This window comes from Neolamprologus multifasciatus, chromosome 5 (genome assembly GCF_963576455.1).
Source record: "Neolamprologus multifasciatus chromosome 5, fNeoMul1.2, whole genome shotgun sequence".
Lineage (NCBI taxonomy): Eukaryota > Metazoa > Chordata > Actinopteri > Cichliformes > Cichlidae > Neolamprologus > Neolamprologus multifasciatus.
Genome location: NC_140443.1, coordinates 37905748 through 37923575, shown reverse-complemented (window position 1 = coordinate 37923575; position 17828 = coordinate 37905748). Strand labels below are relative to the sequence as shown.

General features: G+C 41.8%; 2 protein-coding genes and 1 pseudogene across 6 annotated transcripts in view; 1 reads left to right on the top strand and 2 right to left on the bottom strand.

The window, feature by feature from the left end:
* The window catches only part of LOC146519281 (receptor-type tyrosine-protein phosphatase gamma-like), a 303364-nt gene that overhangs the window by 153306 nt on the left and 132230 nt on the right, over positions 1–17828 (bottom strand). The window lies entirely within an intron of this gene.
* LOC146519283 (G2/M phase-specific E3 ubiquitin-protein ligase-like) overlaps positions 1–17828 on the bottom strand; it is a 253031-nt gene that overhangs the window by 225011 nt on the left and 10192 nt on the right. The window contains exon 7 of the mRNA XM_085159107.1: positions 1–17828. This exon is cut by the window's left edge and continues 13819 nt beyond it. The gene's annotated coding sequence lies outside the window, so the exon portion shown is untranslated.
* LOC146519284 (uncharacterized) lies at positions 3121–3991 on the top strand (annotated as a pseudogene).

Genomic DNA, 17828 nt, shown 5'->3' with positions numbered 1-17828 from the left:
TGATCATTACCATTTATTGCATTGAGTATGGTGGACAGTTCTTACAGTTTTTTCTGATGGCTTGAGCACATTTTTTGTAACTATTGGCTATTTTTGCAAAACTTTACACACAAATAAGAAAACTCTTCACCCAATCAGCAAAACATTGTAGTTTTCTTGTAAAAGCGAATAACCCTGCTTAACTCTGCACACCTTTGTAAAAATGGTATTTTTGTATCGAACAGTTAACACAAGCCATCACATTAATAAGCACACAATGCACCAACTACACACTGATGGTATGAATAAAAAACACATCTGGCTTTTGCTTTCTCTGTGCACAAGGTAGGCCATGTCAGTTTGAGCTCATACTTTTGTCATAGGTCTGTAAACATGGAGGGATCCAAATTTCAAGTCCTGGTGTTTATTCACACACATCAAAACAAACACAAGTGTTTATTTCCAAGTATAGGATTATTTGCAATCGCCATGTTGACTATATGGGTTTCTTGGTCTGCAGTGAACATGCTTCCTCTGCCCCAGCATCTGGTCAGCTAGCAACTCTGTAAAGTAACAATTTCAGTATTTTTACATCTATGGTATTCTTGTGTTCCTCATTAGCATACAGCAGTGCTACAAATCTTAGTGCAAAGTGACTGTACTAACAGTACTAACAGTACTAACCGATTCTCATTTCAAAACGTCCTTATGATGCTTGCTACAGTGTAGCGGCTCAAGTTAGGCTGAACCCGTTGGCCAGCTTCCCTCAGGGTCACTCCACGGTGGATGACATGGTCCACTATTGTAGCTCTGATGTCATCAGCAAGTCTATTTCTTACTCTTCTTACCCTTCCTCTCCCCCCTCCTCGTCCTCCTCTCCCCCCTCCTCGTCCTCCTCTTGCTCCTCCTTGTCCTTGTCGTCCTCTTCATCCTACTTCTTCACCTCCACGTCCTCTTCCTCGGCCTCCTCTACTTCTCACTCTTCCTGCTCCCTCCATTGTTCTCCACACACAGAGCTTACCTGTATTAGAGCTTAGGCTGATTGCAAAGTGAACTAATTATCTAAAACAGTTTTCACACGTGACAGTGTGCCAGACAGTTGGCAAAATAGTGTAAATAATGGCCGTAAATGTGTAAAGTTTTGCTAGGAGTGCGTTGATCATTTGGGAATTGAGTGTAAAGCAGTGAGTTGTGTTTACAGTGCTGTGCAGTGGATTGTAGCTACAGGTTTGCAAAGTGTGTGTTACAAAATGGCAAACTGAGTGCAAAGCAGTGTTTGTGCTTTTAGTTTTGCAAACTCAGTGAGGGGTTTTGCTATAAGTGTTAATAGTTTTAGAAATTGTGCTGTAAGAATCACAGTTAGGGTTTAAGCATTCAGACAAAACTGTAAGTGATCTGCGCATGATGTTACATGCAAAACCTCTATGCAAGAAAATTCCACTGCAGATCACCAAAATAAGTGTTATTTATTCAAACTGATATCCAAGGTCTACAAGTAAGCTGTGTTAGATGAATTTGAGACATATTATCATTATAAGTTGCTGTCAGCTGCATAATGTCTCTGCTAAGTATCTACAAAAATGGCGGACAGAGGACAGAGAAAACCATCCATTCAGTCTGTACCCACCACCACCCCCTATCCCTTTCAATTACAAGTTGAAATTTTGTGACTCTTTTGCAAAAGTCAAAGTGCAATATATATGTTTTTGTGAACTGAGACGTGAGCACTTATTCACTGATTTGACGGGTTGTAATCACAGAGTTGTGGTTGTAAGTAGTAAAAGAAAAAATAAATATGAGTAAAATTTGGGTTGCAGCTCTATTTTTGTTATCGTGTAACGTGGAGTGAAGAGAGATTAAAGTCCCCATGGCTGCCCCTTGCCATCACAGCTGAAGGGATAAAAGGACTTGACACTCAGCCTTATATGTTAAAATGTGTTGAAAATAGTCAGAGATAGCAGGGTTAGGGTTAGCAGACTAATCTAGTCTGAGTAGTTAAAATGTCTGTTCTAATCTCTAGATTTTGTGTGTTGTTGAGGTTTAAATTTATCATCTCAAATGTATGCTGATTACTTTGCTTTATATAAGAAAGGCCTAACTCTGAGTACACTCTGTGCCAAACAGGAAACTGCATGCTTTTGCAGAGCGTGCTTTTGCAGCTAGAATCAAGTGAAACCAACTAGGCTGTTTGATGCACACTAGAGAGCAAGTATATAAATACCTAGGCTTCCGTTTGTGCTTCAGACCTGGGGTTGTGTGCTGTGTGCTCAGGTCTCCATATCCTGGATATGTAAAATAAAGATCACAAGTTAAAGACCACTTTGGAGCCGTGTCTTTTTGGCCCTAAAGAATGCTTGAACACTATAAACCCATGCTTAGACTAAAGTAACACAACTTGAAGCTTTTGCTACCATACCTCAAACACATGTACCCATACCTTAAACAAAAGCTCTGCTTCGAACCCTAGTTGCAATTATGCAACACACGTACTCCTTTATGCAACACACATGGTCCTGCATACTACACTCTATTTCATACATAAGACACTTCGCTCACAAAATGAAATTTCAGGGTGCCATTTGGAAAACACATGTATCTAAAATACAAAACACATCAGGTAATTGCAACCACTCAAATACACACCTGAAGGCACTTACTTGCAAAACTGAACACCAATTAGCCAACTACAAAAAGCCCTCAGTTTAGCCAATTCAAGAACTTTGCAAGCATGGATGGAGGGAGAGCAAGAGGAAGAGGAGGAGGAGGTCGCAGAGGCCATGCACGGACCCATATTTCTGATGATATAAGAGCAACTTTGGTGGACCATGTCATCAACCATGGCCTGACTATGAGGGAAGCTGGGCAGAGAGTCCACCCACATCTAAGCCGCTTCACAGTGGCGTCTGTAATAAGAACATTCAGACTAGAAAACAGGTCTGTCTTCACCTCTCTACCTTCTACTCTACTCAGATGGTTTTCATAGCACTGTTCTACAGTATATCACCATATCAAGTGTAGAGGGTATTGCAGGGTGCTGTGAAACATACCATGATTACTTCTATTGAAGTACAGTGTTGTACAGTGGATGATACAGTATATACAGTAAAGTACTGTAAGAAAAATAAGCAAAGCGATGACAATATGTGGTTGTATTTCTCTAGAATGACTCGAAGACCTTCTGGGGGAGGACGCCAACGCCTGTTTACACAACAGCAGGAACTTGCCGTTGTAGTGAGGGCAGACAATGCCATCCATCTCCACCAGCTACGAAAGCAAATACTTGCAGACAGGCAAGTGTTCAACAACATAAACCATGTGAGCATCACCACCATCAGACACATCTTGGGAAAACACAGCATCACCATGAAGCAGCTCTACAGAGTCCCATTTGAGAGGAACAGTGATGGGGTCAAAGGACTTCGAGCTGAATATGTAAGTGTAACTGTCCTTTACATGGACAATACCGTATTGGTGAAATCCAGTAGCTGAATATGTACCATATCAGTACCACATGGATCCATCCTGAGAGCTACACAGGTACCTGTGTGATGGGTGAGGGTCCTGTATGTGCAGCACTGTAGTACAGTAATATGTTCTCTTTGTTTTACAGAGAATCTTGGCCATGGATGGAGCTGCACAGCCTCATGAATTCATTTTCATTGATGAAGCTGGATTCGACCTGTGCAAAACAAGACGACAGGGTCGTAATGTAATTGGCCAAAGGGCAATTGTGCACGTCCCAGGGCAGCGCGGGGGAAATATCACATTGTGTGGCGCCATAAGCCTTCGAGGGCTTCTGCATCATCATGCAAAACTAGGTCCATACAATCACCAACATATACTCACATTTCTAGATGCTCTCCATGATATAGTTGTACAGACCAGATCAGCCCAGGTTTGTGGTGATATGGGGTAATGTCAGTTTCCATCGGGCTGCTCTGGTCCAGGCCTGGTTCTCCAACCACAACCAACTTGAAGTGGTATACTTGCCCCCTTACTCACCATTTTTAAACCCTATAGAAGATTTTTTTTTGGCTTGGAGATGGCGTGTATATGACCGCCAACCACATGCCCGCATGCCTCTTCTGCAGGCCATGGAACAGGCCTGTGGCGACATTCAGGTGACAGCAATCCATGGATGGTTTCGACATGCAAGAGGATATTTTCCCCAGTGCCCAGCGGGAGAAGACATTGTTGCGATGTCGATGAGGTCCTGTGGCCAGTGCACAGGAGACTACACTCTGATCTCTGAATGAAAAAACACAACTGCACCTCACTGATTCCTTTATCGTTGCTCTTCTCTTGATGACATTTCACAGATCATCAGTTCAGCTTTTTTCTTCATTCTGATTCAAGCTGCTGATTATTCCACTCGGGTCTGAATTGATGAGGGGGCCAACCAAGTTATTGCTTTCCTCATACACAGTTATTGCTTTCTGGTCTTCCCTGGCTGCTGAGTCCGCACACAAAGAACCAAATAACACTGACAGAGGATGTGAACAACATTTTCACACATCAGCAGAAGGCTTTGACCAGCACTGGGGTAAATTAACACACACCATCTGTAGACACAATACACAGTCCATACAGTTACTGTAGTTCTTTACACTGAAGCATGCAGTTGTGCAGGTTTCACCTCAGTCTGTATATGAGAGTCAACAGTGTTTACATTGTTATAGTGTTTGAGATTTATACCATGTGTCATGGTTCTGGGTTTTTTTACCCAGCATTCTGAGTTTGGTGACTTTTGTGTTATAATGTTCTTGTTTATATAGTTGTTGAGTTTAGGCTTCAGCTGGTTCTATGTTGTTGAGTTCTGTTTCCCGTTTAGTGGTATGTTTAAGTTTCTCCTCACTACGTTGTTCATATTGTCGTGTCTTCAGTGTGTGAGTCTGTCATGTCCCCTGTGTTTAAGTCTCAAATTGTTTGACATGAAGCCGCTGTTCCTTTCAGTGAGACAACTGCATCACTTTTCAGTATGAAGTTCTTGAATTATTTAAAAATGTCTTGCACACAAAACCCCCAAATTCTGTCCATTTAAGTGATTAAGATGGCGAGAGCATACTACTTCACTGACAGAGTGGATGAAGAAAACTCTACATCCCCAAAGTTGGATATTGTCACTGAATGCTGTTCTCTTTAAATCTCATATAATTCTGTAGCTCTCAGTGATTCGAGAGTGTTTCCAATTCCAGCAATGATGATCTTCTAAATTTGTGAGATGCCATTTCCTCTCCAGCTTATGAGTTATCTGAGTTAAGGTGTGCATTCGAGAATTATACCAGGGAGTCAAGTACTTGTGATTTGAGGCTTTCTTTTCTACAGGAGCTCCAGAGTCGTACGTACTAAGGAGGAAAAATTATTAACAAGATGATCGACCTCTGTTGGGGTAGCGTTCAGATAGCTGCTCTGCTCTATGTTGGTACAGGTGATATACAGATGATTATATTCTTAAACTTAGTTACAGCGCTTTCAGAAAGACATCTACTGTGATAAAGTCTACTCTCCACTGCTGTGTAATCAATTACTTTAAATGTAAATGTTATCAGGAAATGATCAGACAGGAGAGGGTTTTCAGGAAACACTGTTAAATGTTCAGTTTCTATGCCTTTTTTTAGTTTTCCAGTTAGGCTGGACAAAGCTAAAAATCAGGCTTTCATCAGATTTGTCTTATGTTTAAGTCATTTTTTGCTTATTTTCTGTCTGTTTGCGAGCTGACACAGTCTCTGAGGGGATGAGGTTTTGGGTGGGGGGGGGGGGGGGGGTAGCAGGAGGAGAGAAGCTGCAGAGAGGCAAGACTGCAACTCTGCTTCCTGGTCCCAACTCTGGATTCTCATATTTTGGGGGTTTAATAAATTTGTCCATATTTCTAGAAATGAGAGCTGCTCCATCCAAAAGAAGACCAGCTTTCCCCAAATAAGTTTTTCAATTATCCATAACGCCCACATTGTTTTTGGACACCACTAAGGAGAACATGCGGCCAAACATGTCACTCCTGGTCCGATTGGGGAGGGGACCAGAGAAAACTAAAGAGTTACAAAGTTACACACGCACTCAATATTGATTTTAGTGACCTCCAATTGACATAAACTGGGTGTTATTACTGCTGAATAATGGATTGGATTTATATAGCGCTTTTCAAGGCACCCAAAGCGCTTTACAATTCCACTATTCATTCACTCTCTCGAGGAAACAGCAACCGGAATAAAGTGTTAAAAGAACAAACTATGTGGTCAGGTCCGTCATTCCCGTTGCAGAATCTTTGAAGAGAATATTTCATCCTTCCAGAGAAAGACTGTCCAGATAGTCAGACTTTATAAGTTACAGGGACAGTTTCACAAAACACTCAACCTGTTATTATCTGGTATCCCACCTCAGTCACCTCAGTTTTTCTGATGACTACAATTACTCACTGAAAACAAACAACATTCCAGCTTTTTTTCATGCTGTGTTTGTTAATACATGTTAAGTTAAACTCTCATATAGGGGCATGCTGTCAGGTGCTGGGTCTTGAGGTTATTTAGGATCTGTGACCAATGTGTGGCCAATCAGATCACCGCTCCATCCTGCTCCTGCCCGCCTACAGGCAGAAGCTGAAACAGGAAGCTCCAACCATGAGGGCGGTGCACCGTTGGACGGACCAATCGTAGTCTACGCTGCGGGACTGTTTTGATCACGTGGACTGGGAAATGTTTCACATGGCTGCTAGGGACATTGATGAGTACACAGACTCAGTCTGCGGATTCATCAGGAAATGCGTGGAAGATGTCGTCCCATCCGAAATAGTTAAATCCTTCCCAAATCAAAAACCCTGGATTAACAGAGATGTTCGCACGGCACTGGCGGCACGGAGCACCGCTTTTGCCTCCACGAACACATCGGACTACAAACACGCACATTACCAACTCCGGAAGACGATCAAAGCAGCCAAACGTGAGTACAGGGACAGTTTGACAACCCTCGGAGGATGTGGCAGGGACTAAACACAATCACAGACTTTAGAGGGAAACCCAGCAAACCGCAGACCACGGCCTCTCTGTGTGAGGATCTAAACGTATTCTACGCTAGATTCGACACAGCGAACACCATGAGACCGGACAGTGTGCGCACCGCGGATGACGTCAGTGCACACTGTGTCTGAGGAGGATGTGCGGAAGTGCTTCAGGAAGGTGAACGCACGCAAAGCTATTGGTCCGGACGGGATTCCCGGCCAAGTCCTTAAGTCATGCGCGGCTCAGCTGGCTGGAGTGTTTACACACATCTTCAACCTTTCCCTCTCTCTGTCTGTAGTCCCAGCCTGCTTCAAAATGGCCACCATCATCCCTGTACCCAAATCCTCCACCATCTCCTCATTGAACGACTGGCGACCTGTAGCCCTGACCCCATCGTGAGCAAATGCTTCGAGAAGCTGGTCAGGGACTTCATTTGCTCTGCACTACATGACTCACTGGACCCTCTACAGCTCGCATACCGCCACAACAGGTCTACTGATGATGCCATAGCCCTGACACTACATACTGCCCTGCCACACCTGGAGAACAGAGACACATATGTGAGGATGCTGTTTGTAGACTACAGCTCAGCATTCAATACCATCGTTCCCTCAAAGCTGGACAGGAAACTGCAGGATCTAGGACTGAGCAGCTCCCTCTGCAGCTGGATCCTTAACTTCCTGTCTGACAGACGCCAAGTGCAGAGACGCCAAGTGCAGAGAAGTACACACCCCCATCACCATCAACAGCGCTGCTGTGGAGAGAGTGAGCAGCTTCTGCTTCCTTGGTGTACATCTGGCAGAAGATCTTACGTGGTCAGGACACATAAACAAAACAGTGAAGAAGGCGCAGCAGCGCCTCTTCTTTCTCAGGAGACTGAAAAGATTTGGCATGAGCCCCCGCATCCTCAGGACCTTCTACTGCTGTGCCATTGAGAGCATCCTCACTGGATGCATCACCACCTGGTACGGCAACAGCACCGCTTACAACCGGAAAGCTCTCCAGAGAGTAGTGCGGTGTTCTGAACGGATAATTGGAGGTGAGCTTCCCTCCCTCCAGGACATCTACAGGAAGCGGTGCCTGAGCAAAGCGGGGAGGATCATCAAGGACTCCAGTCACCCCAGCCATAAACTGTTCAGACTACTTCCATCAGGAAGGAGGTTCTGCAGCATCCAGTCCCGTACCAGCAGACTGAGAGACAGCTTTTTCCACCAGGCCATCAGACTGTTGAACACGTCATAGACACCTCAGCTTCACTACTGGAACTTCAACATTATGCACTAAACACTGATGTTTCTTCATCAGTGACAGTTTTCTTGCATCCACATTTTGGCAAATCCAACACTGAACCAGTTTCACGAAACTTAGCAAGCAGTTTGCTAACTGTAGCATGGAAGATGGGTGGTCTCGTAGGGTGTCTTGCATTGAAATCTGCTGCAATGACCCGGTTACTACGTTCACCAGATATCAACACAATTTCGATCCGCTCCTCACGTGTTAACCTCTTCGACATGTCAATGGCTGTGAACAAAGAGAAACTTGTAAATAACTCATAAAAGAATCAAGTTACGTTGAAACCAAGCACACCATTGTTGTTCTTGTGACATTACCAATAAGTCTGATGACCCTCTTCCTATTAAAAAAACAAAAGTTGTATCCAAGATGGCCGACTTCTAAATGGCCACCATGGTCACCACCCATCTTGAGGAGTTTGCCCCCTCACATATACTAATGTGCCACAAACAGGACTTTAATATCACCAACCATTCCCATTTTATTACGGTGTATCCATATAAATGAAGCACCCTGTACTTTTAAATAGTCTGGGAACCACAAGTAAACCAGTGGTCTGAGAGAAAAGTGCTCTATTGGTGTTGTAGAGTACTATGAGGTCTTCATTATTATTCAAGACGTAAGTATGTAAAGAAAATATTTTTAAATTAGATTCTATAGATTTGATAAATGAAACCATCATTTATGAACAGTGGACCACAAGGTAAATGGAATGGTCCTGATCGGTGGCGCTGTCACTTGGTGTTCGCTCGCTCTGTGGTATAGTATCGCTTCCTGTTCCTGCTCAAACACAGTGGTGTTTCTGAGTAGCTTATTTGCTTAGCAGTTTAATTAACAACTTTTAAATACATTCTTTTTTCACAGTATAATCTTCACGTGCTTCATCCGAAGCACACTTTCTGTGTACTCACTACCTAATTTATAGTATTCACTCACTGTCTCTGTACTGTTTCGCTAGCTTAGCTCGTAGCCGACCCGTTAGCACCATGGCTACTTCACCTGTCCCTTCTGCACTTTCTTGCTCATTGTGTCAGATGTTTAGTTACTCCTCGGCCTCCTTTAGCAGTAATGATATCTGTAACAAATGTAGCATATTTGCAGCTCTGGAGGCCAGGATTACTGAATTGGAGACTCGGCTTTGCACCCTGCTCTCACCCTTAGCTAGCCAGGCCCCTGTAGCTGGTGCAGCCGAAGATAGCGTAGGCCCCGCTAGCTGTTCCCCGGCAGACCCCAAGCAGCTGGGGAAAGGCTGGGTAACGGTGAGGAGGAAGCGTAGTCCTAAACAGAAGCCCCAGGTACACCACCAACCCGTTCATGTGTCTAACCGTTTTTCCCCACTCGGTGACACACCCGCCGGGGGTCAAACTCTGGTAATTGGTGATTCTGTTCTCAGACATGTGAAGCTAGAGACACCGGCAACCATAGTCAATTGTCTTCCAGGGGCCAGAGCAGGCGACATTGAAGGAAATTTAAAACTGCTGGCTAAGGGTAAACATAAATTCAATAAAATCATAATTCACGTCGGCAGTAATGACACCCGGTTACGCCAATCGGAGGTCACTAAAATCAATATTGAATCGGTGTGTAACTTTGCCAAAACAATGTCGGACTCTGTAGTTTTCTCTGGTCCCATCCCCAATCAGACCAGGAGTGACATGTTTAGCCGCATGTTCTCCTTAAATTGCTGGCTGTCTGAGTGGTGTCCCAGAAACGATGTGGGCTTCATAGATAATTGGCAAACCTTCTGGAGGAAACCTTGTCTTGTTAGGAGAGACGGCATCCATCCCACTTTGGATGGAGCAGCTCTCATTTCTAGAAATATCGACAAATTTATTAAACCCCTCAAAACATGACTATCCAGAGTTGGGACCAGGAAGCAGAGTTGCAGTCTTACACGCCTCTCTGCAGCTTCTCTCCTCCTGCTACCCCCCCAAAAACCCATCTCCATAGAGACTGTGTCTGCTTCCAAAAAGACAAAAAACAAACTAAAAACCAGCAACAAACAACTTAAACAATCACAAAGAAAGAACAATACAGTATCCACATCTGAACCAAAGAGTAAAACAAGTGAAATGTGGATTATTAAATATTAGGTCTCTCTCTTCCAAGTCTCTGTTAGTACATGACTTAATAATTGATACAAATTGATTTACTCTGCCTTACAGAAACCTGGTTGCAGCAGGATGATTATGTTAGTTTAAATGAATCAACACCCCGAGTCATTCTAACTACCAGAAATCTCGAAGCACAGGTCGAGGGGGCGGTGTGGCAGCAATTTTTCACACCAGTCTATTAATTAATGAAAGACCAAGACAGACTTTTAATTCATTTGAAAGCCTGATGCTTAGCATTGTCCACCCCAGCTGTGAAACTCAGAAACCAGTCTTACTTGTTATCATCTATCGTCCACCTGGGCCTTACACAGAGTTTCTGTCTGATTTCTCAGACTTTATATCTAATTTAGTTCTGAGCTCAGATAAAATAATTATTGTGGGTGATTTTAACATCCATGTAGATGCTAAAAATGACAGCCTCAACATGGCATTTAATCTGTTGTTAGACTCAATTGGTTTCTCTCAAAATGTAAAAGAACCCACCCACCACTTTAATCACACTCTAGATCTTGTTTTAACATATGGCATAGAAACTGAACATTTAACAGTGTTTCCTGAAACCCTCTCCTGTCTGATCATTTCTTGATAACATTTACATTTACAATAATTGATTACGCAGCAGTGGAGAGTGGACTTTATCAAAGTAGATGTCTTTCTGAAAGCGCTGTAACTAAGTTTAAGAATATAATCCAGCCACTGTTATCATCGTCAATGCCCTGTACCAACACAGAGCAGAGCAGCTATCTGAACGCTACCCCAACAGAGGTCGATTATCTTGTTAATAATTTCACCTCCTCACTACGTACGACTCTGGATACTGTAGCTCCAGTGAAAACTAAGGTCTCTAATCAGAAGTACCTGACCCCGTGGTATAATTCTCAAACACGTACCCTAAAGCAGATGACTCGTAATCTGGAGAGGAAATGGCGTGTCACAAATTTAGAGGATCATCATTTAGCCTGGAGAAATAGTTTGTTGCTTTATAAGAAAGCCCTCCGCAAAGCCAGAACAGCTTACTACTCATCACTGATTGAAGAAAATAAGAACAACCCCAGGTTTCTCTTCAGCACTGTAGCCAGGCTGACAAAAAGTCAGAGCTCTTTTGAGCCAACCATCCCTTTAACGTTAACTAGTGATGACTTCATGAACTTCTTCACAAATAAAATTTTATCATTAGAGAAAAAATTACCAATAATCATCCCACAGATGTAATATTATCTACAGCTACTCTTAGTTCCATTGATGTTAAGTTAGACTCTTTTTCTCCAATCGATCTTTCTGAGTTAACTTCAATAATTACTTCCTCCAAACCATCAACGTGTCTTTTAGACCCCATTCCTACAAAACTGCTCAAAGAAGTCCTGCCATTGATTAATTCTTCGATCTTATATATGATCAACCTATCTCTAATAATCGGCTATGTACCACAGGCCTTCAAGGTGGCTGCAGTTAAACCTTTACTCAAAAAGCCATCTCTAGACCCAGCAGTCTTAGCTAATTATAGGCCAATCTCCAACCTTCCTTTCATATCAAAAATCCTTGAAAGAGTAGTTGTCAAACAGCTAACAGATCATCTGCAGAGGAATGGTTTATTTGAAGAGTTTCAGTCAGGTTTCAGAGTTCATCACAGCACAGAAACAGCTTTAGTGAAGGTTACAAATGATCTTCTTATGGCCTCTGACAGTGGACTCATCTCTGTGCTTGTCCTTCTTGACCTTAGTGCAGCATTCGATACTGTTGACCATAATATTCTATTAGAGCGATTAGAACATGCTGTAGGTATTACAGGTATTGCACTGCAGTGGTTTGTATCATATCTATCTAATAGACTCCAATTTGTGCATGTAAATGGAGAGTCCTCTTCACACACTGAGGTTAATTATGGAGTTCCACAGGGTTCGGTGCTAGGACCAATTCTGTTTACATTATACATGCTTCCCCTAGGCAGCATCATTAGAAGACATAGCATACATTTTCACTGCTATGCAGATGACACCCAGCTCTATCTGTCCATGAAGCCAGATAACACACACCAATTAGTTAAACTGCAGGAATGTCTTAAAGACATAAAGACTTGGATGGCCACTAACTTTCTGCTTCTTAACTCAGATAAAACTGAGGTCATTGTACTCGGCGCTGAAAAGCTTAGAAATATGGTATCTAACCAGATTCTTACTCTGGATGGCATTACCTTGGCCTCCAGTAACACTGTGAGGAACCTTGGAGTCATTTTTGACCAGGATATGTCCTTCAACGCACATATTAAACAAATATGTAAGACTGCGTTCTTCCATTTGCGCAACATCTCTAAAATTAGAAATATCCTGTCTCAGAGTGACGCTGAAAAACTAGTTCATGCATTTATCACTTCCAGGCTAGACTACTGCAATTCATTATTATCAGGATGTCCAAAAAACTCACTGAAAAGCCTTCAGTTAATCCAAAATGCTGCAGCAAGAGTATTGACAGGGACTAGAAAGAGAGAGCATATTTCTCCTGTTTTGGCTTCCCTTCATTGGCTTCCTGTTAAATCCAGAATTGAATTCAAAATCCTGCTCCTCACATACAAGGTCTTAAATAATCAGGCCCCATCTTATCTTAATGACCTTGTAGTACCATATCACCCTATTAGAGCACTTCGCTCTCGCTCTGCAGGCCTACTTGTTGTTCCTAGAGTATTTAAAAGTAGAATGGGAGGGAGAGCCTTCAGTTTTCAGGCCCCTCTTCTGTGGAACCAGCTTCCAGTTTGGATTCAGGAGACAGACACTATCTCTACTTTTAAGATTAGGCTTAAAACCTTCCTTTTTGCTAAAGCATATAGTTAGGGCTGGACCAGGTGACCCTGAATCCTCCCTTAGTTATGCTGCAATAGATGTAGGCTGCCGGGGGATTCCCATGATGCATTGAGTTTTTCCTTTCCAGTCACCTTTCTCACTCACTATGTATTAACAGACCTCTCTGTATTGAATCGTATCTGTTATTAATCTCTGTCTCTCTTCCACAGCATGTCTTTATCCTGTCTTCCTTCTCTCACCCCAACCGGTCGCAGCAGATGGCCGCCCCTCCCTGAGCCTGGTTCTGCCGGAGGTTTCTTCCTGTTAAAAGGGAGTTTTTCCTTCCCACTGTCGCCAAAGTGCTTGCTCATAGGGGGTCATATGATTGTTGGGCTTTTCTCTGTATCTATGAAGCGCCTTGAGGCGACATTTGTTGTGATTTGGCGCTATATAAATAAAATTGAATTGAATTGAATGAACAGTGAGAGAAAGTCAACAGAACATAGAAAAAGAGAGAGCGTCCAGCTACTTCTGCTTCGCCTGCTGGAATTATTAAGGAGCATAGTTGAGCTCATTTCTCTTTAATGTAACAGACTGGGTTCTGAGAAGACAAAGGAAGGTACAATTCCCAAGAAGTGACAGAGCTGACAAAGAGAAAAAGAGTCCTCCTACAAAAACCCATTCAGCTGCAGATACTCTTTGCTCTGTACTATTTACAACAGAAAACACATCCAACTACAAGCTTTTTAAGCCCAGGAATGTATGTGCCCAGTGTATGTTTAGCCTTGCCTAGCTTATCACAACAAAAGGAATGAGGTGGAAACTAGTGATGGGAATTCCGGCTCTTTTTAGAGAACCGGCTCTTTCGGCCCCAGCTCTTCAGGTTGTCTTGTTGCTTTAATTAATTTATTATCAACAACAATATAAAATTATGCACAAAATGAATTACTAATGTAAAAAATGTTTTTTTATATATATGTTTATATATAAATATGCTTTTATTCACTCCACATAAAATTTAAAAAAGAAATTATAAAATACAAAAACCAACTATTTACATTTCTACTTTTAACTATTTAAATTTTCAGCTTTTTCCTTTTAAACAAATTTAAATTGAAACAACAGAAAACACTGCAAACCACAACACAATCAAATCTAAATTAAAATGCAAAACAAAAAGATCCGTCTCTAAGAGCCGTTTCGTTTGTGACCGACACATCACTAGTGGAAACTGCCAACCTGAAGTCTAAACTTATGGAATATTTTATTCTAGTCTGTTGCTGTCTCCTCTGAGTTTCTCATTAAGTGTTCGGTGTTCTTGTGTTCCCATTTTATTTTGGTAGCCTTTTGTATTTTATTTGACTTTTCTTGCCTCGTCTCTGATTTGTCTTTGTCGTATCATTCTCTGAAGTCGGCCTGTTAGTTCTTGGCTCATTCTTAGTGTTTTCCTGGTATTCCTGATATTAATAAACAACTTAAAGTAAAATACAGAAAAAACTAAAATGACTAAACTTTACCAAAAACCGTTTTTGAAAGATAACAAGCTGAGCAATTATAGTCAACCCAAGGTCCCCACAAATATAGCCAAAATGAGCATGTAAGAGACTCAGTAGGGGTTGAACAAATAAATTAAATTCACATTGATGTAGTTAGATACAAGAATGCAATTTCTGCATTTTGGCTGTTTGGTGTGATTCGTTTTATCCATTAAAAACAGTTACCGACTCAGGTGCAGAGAGCAAGCTCATGGCATCCTAATAATAATACATAGAGCTGTTTTCAGTATACTAGGATTCTACTAGGCTGGTTTTCAGCCCATTTCGAGGATGGGCTAGGCTATCATCTCAATTATCACCACGTCCTCTCTGCCCATGGAACTCAAGCACAGCAACACTGTTTCCCTAGATGCACTCATTCACTTGTGTACAAATGAAAGCACAGCACAGTCCCTGTCTACTACAGCCTGAGCACATTGATTTGGTAGTTTCAGTCTGAAAACTGAATAAAGTAATATTTTATTCCAGCATTCCACAAACAAACAATTTACCATTAAGTAACAACTGACAATAGCAAAGAAAAATAACTAACAATAACAAAATTATACCCTGAGAGTGACAGATTTATCGCATTAAAGCTGGAACTCAGTTACTGATGGGAGAAGAAAGAGAAACAACCTATGTAAGCATTTCTGAGATGACATGAAGAAGTTAATCTGCTTTAAAAGACAATGTTTGTGTTAGTAGGAAAGAAGGAAGGTGGGCTGATTGTTGCACAAACGCATGACAAGTGACGAGGAGACTTTTACTTATTTCAGGTGCGATCATTTCAACTTTGTCACTAACTTTTATAATGTAGCGAGTTTATAGCTTTAAACCCAAGACAATCATTAAAATATATTGTAGGTGTCCCTGAAAGGATGAACGAATTTTTAATGCAGTCATTCACACACTGGTGTTTTATTTATTTCAAACTGCTTTCTTAAATGACAGTATGGGCAGTCTTTGCACACCGTGTTCATGCAACAACGCTAAAAAAGGCTGCAGCGGTTTATATCTGTGTACACTCACAGGTTTGAGGCGTGTGTGAATAGACAGAGGGAAACTGATAAACTGGAGGTGCCTATGAAACAAAGAAATAAGTTAAATAATTCTTTTTTGTTTTCCTTTAATATGACATAAGACTCTATTTTCCATCTCTGTGGTCTGTGAGTCTCCTAATGTCTAGACCCACGTGTAGTGTTACATAAGACGTTTCCAGGCACGGTTAGGGGCTTCCACTTCTGCCTGCTTATGCAATATAGTTTTAGGAGCCTCGTGTAGAGATAGCTGGAGTTAGTCCAGGCATTACTCCTAACACACAAACAATTTAATCTGCTGTCCTCACAGCAGCATCTCATAAATCATCCAACACCCAAATGGCCCACTTTGCATTTACAGCATCAGTTCTGCAGTGGCTGTCTCTCCTTGCCATGTTATGTTTCGTGGATTCTGATGACAAAGTGCTCTACTAAAAGTCAAAACGCCTGAAGAGACTTGGTTGATCAGAGATTCAGGCCTCCTCTCTGTCTGCTGAGCGCCCTGTCCCCATAAATTCACTTCCCTGTCAGGCCTTCCTCCTCAGCGGCCTCTCTGATTATCCAACTTCAGGGAGATCTGATGTTTTTAATTCATTGTCTTCAAAAGTGTGCAGCTGTATTTCCTGGTCGAATCATAGAGGAGAGGTTAGAGATGAGCTATGAAAACTTTGGTGGCAATGTGAAACTTGCCTGTTTTAGGCAGATGTAAAACACATTGATAGCATTCAACCAAAGGTATTTATTCTTAATAGACACATTCCAATATATAATAAAATGTGACATAAATGTCATCTGCATTTAATCAAAAGACATAATAATAATAATAATAATAATAATAATAATAATAATAATGAACCATATGCGCATTCCAGGACAGCAAGATCAACTCAAGTTATTCTCTGGAAGCAATGTTGTGAAGCAGCACTATCTGTCACACTCAGCAATAACAACCCATCATCTGTGGTAAACAACCCAATACTTGTTCAAAGCAATCGTCATCCACCCAGTCGGCTTATTTACCAGGATGGCAGGGTGGGAGACTGCAGCAGCTCAACCTGCTGAAGAGAAACTGAGTTAAAAACAGGGGGTCCACTTTATTTGAGACTCATTATCCATATACGATATTATTATCATATAAGGCCTAATGCTAATCAGATTCCTTGCCACTGAATATCAGGACTAGCAGGTCCACCACTGGCACATGTGAAAGGGTCTGAAGAAGCAGAAAACATTGTGCTGCCTGTAATGTGTTCAGAAAGGTTTCATCACTCACTGGCTTCTTCAGTCTTCACTAACTACAGGTTTCTCTAACATTATAACGAGCACAACTGACTAATGAGGGAGGTGCAATTCTCAGGATGTATCACAAGCACATCAAGTTAACCAGCGAGGATACGAGAAACACAGGCCAGCACTCCTGGACTGTGAAATTGCCATGAAAATCATTGTGTACAATGCATATAGATCAGTATTTAACGTTTGTCTTTCATCATACACAAGACCAAAAACTGAGTGTGGTCAGGACACAAGTAAAAGTAATCTCATGGAAGTCAAAAGTTCTTTTTTTAAGGACCTGTGTACAAAAAACATGGACAGCAAGATAATAACATAACATATCATACATGATCATAAATTAAGAAAAACATGTGCAAGAGTAGTTACAGATAAATACACTTTAAAATATATTTTAAATTTAATAGTACCAGAAAAATATTTAAATCCAGTTTCTCCAAGCTCAGTGTGAGTAAGAGCTACAACCAACGTCCTGGGTTATAATTATCAAGTTTACATTCAGTCACGGTTCAAAGATAAGTATGCAAGCTTTGCAGCAGAGCTCTGCCCTCACCTCACACTCAGATTGTGTTATGCTACTCCCAGCATACATACCCATAGCAAGACGCTGTAAACTAGTTTATAAACAGGTGAAAACGTGGCCAGAAGGATCCTTCACCACTTTTCAAGAGTGTTTCAAGCATTTTGGCACATGTTCAGGCAGGCTGCTACCTGCGGCAGTGGCACAGACTTAGAGGAGCTACATCACCAAATGCACTGTCTCTAAAACTGTCTCAGCCCAGCAAGAAGCCATGGTTAGTTAAAACTG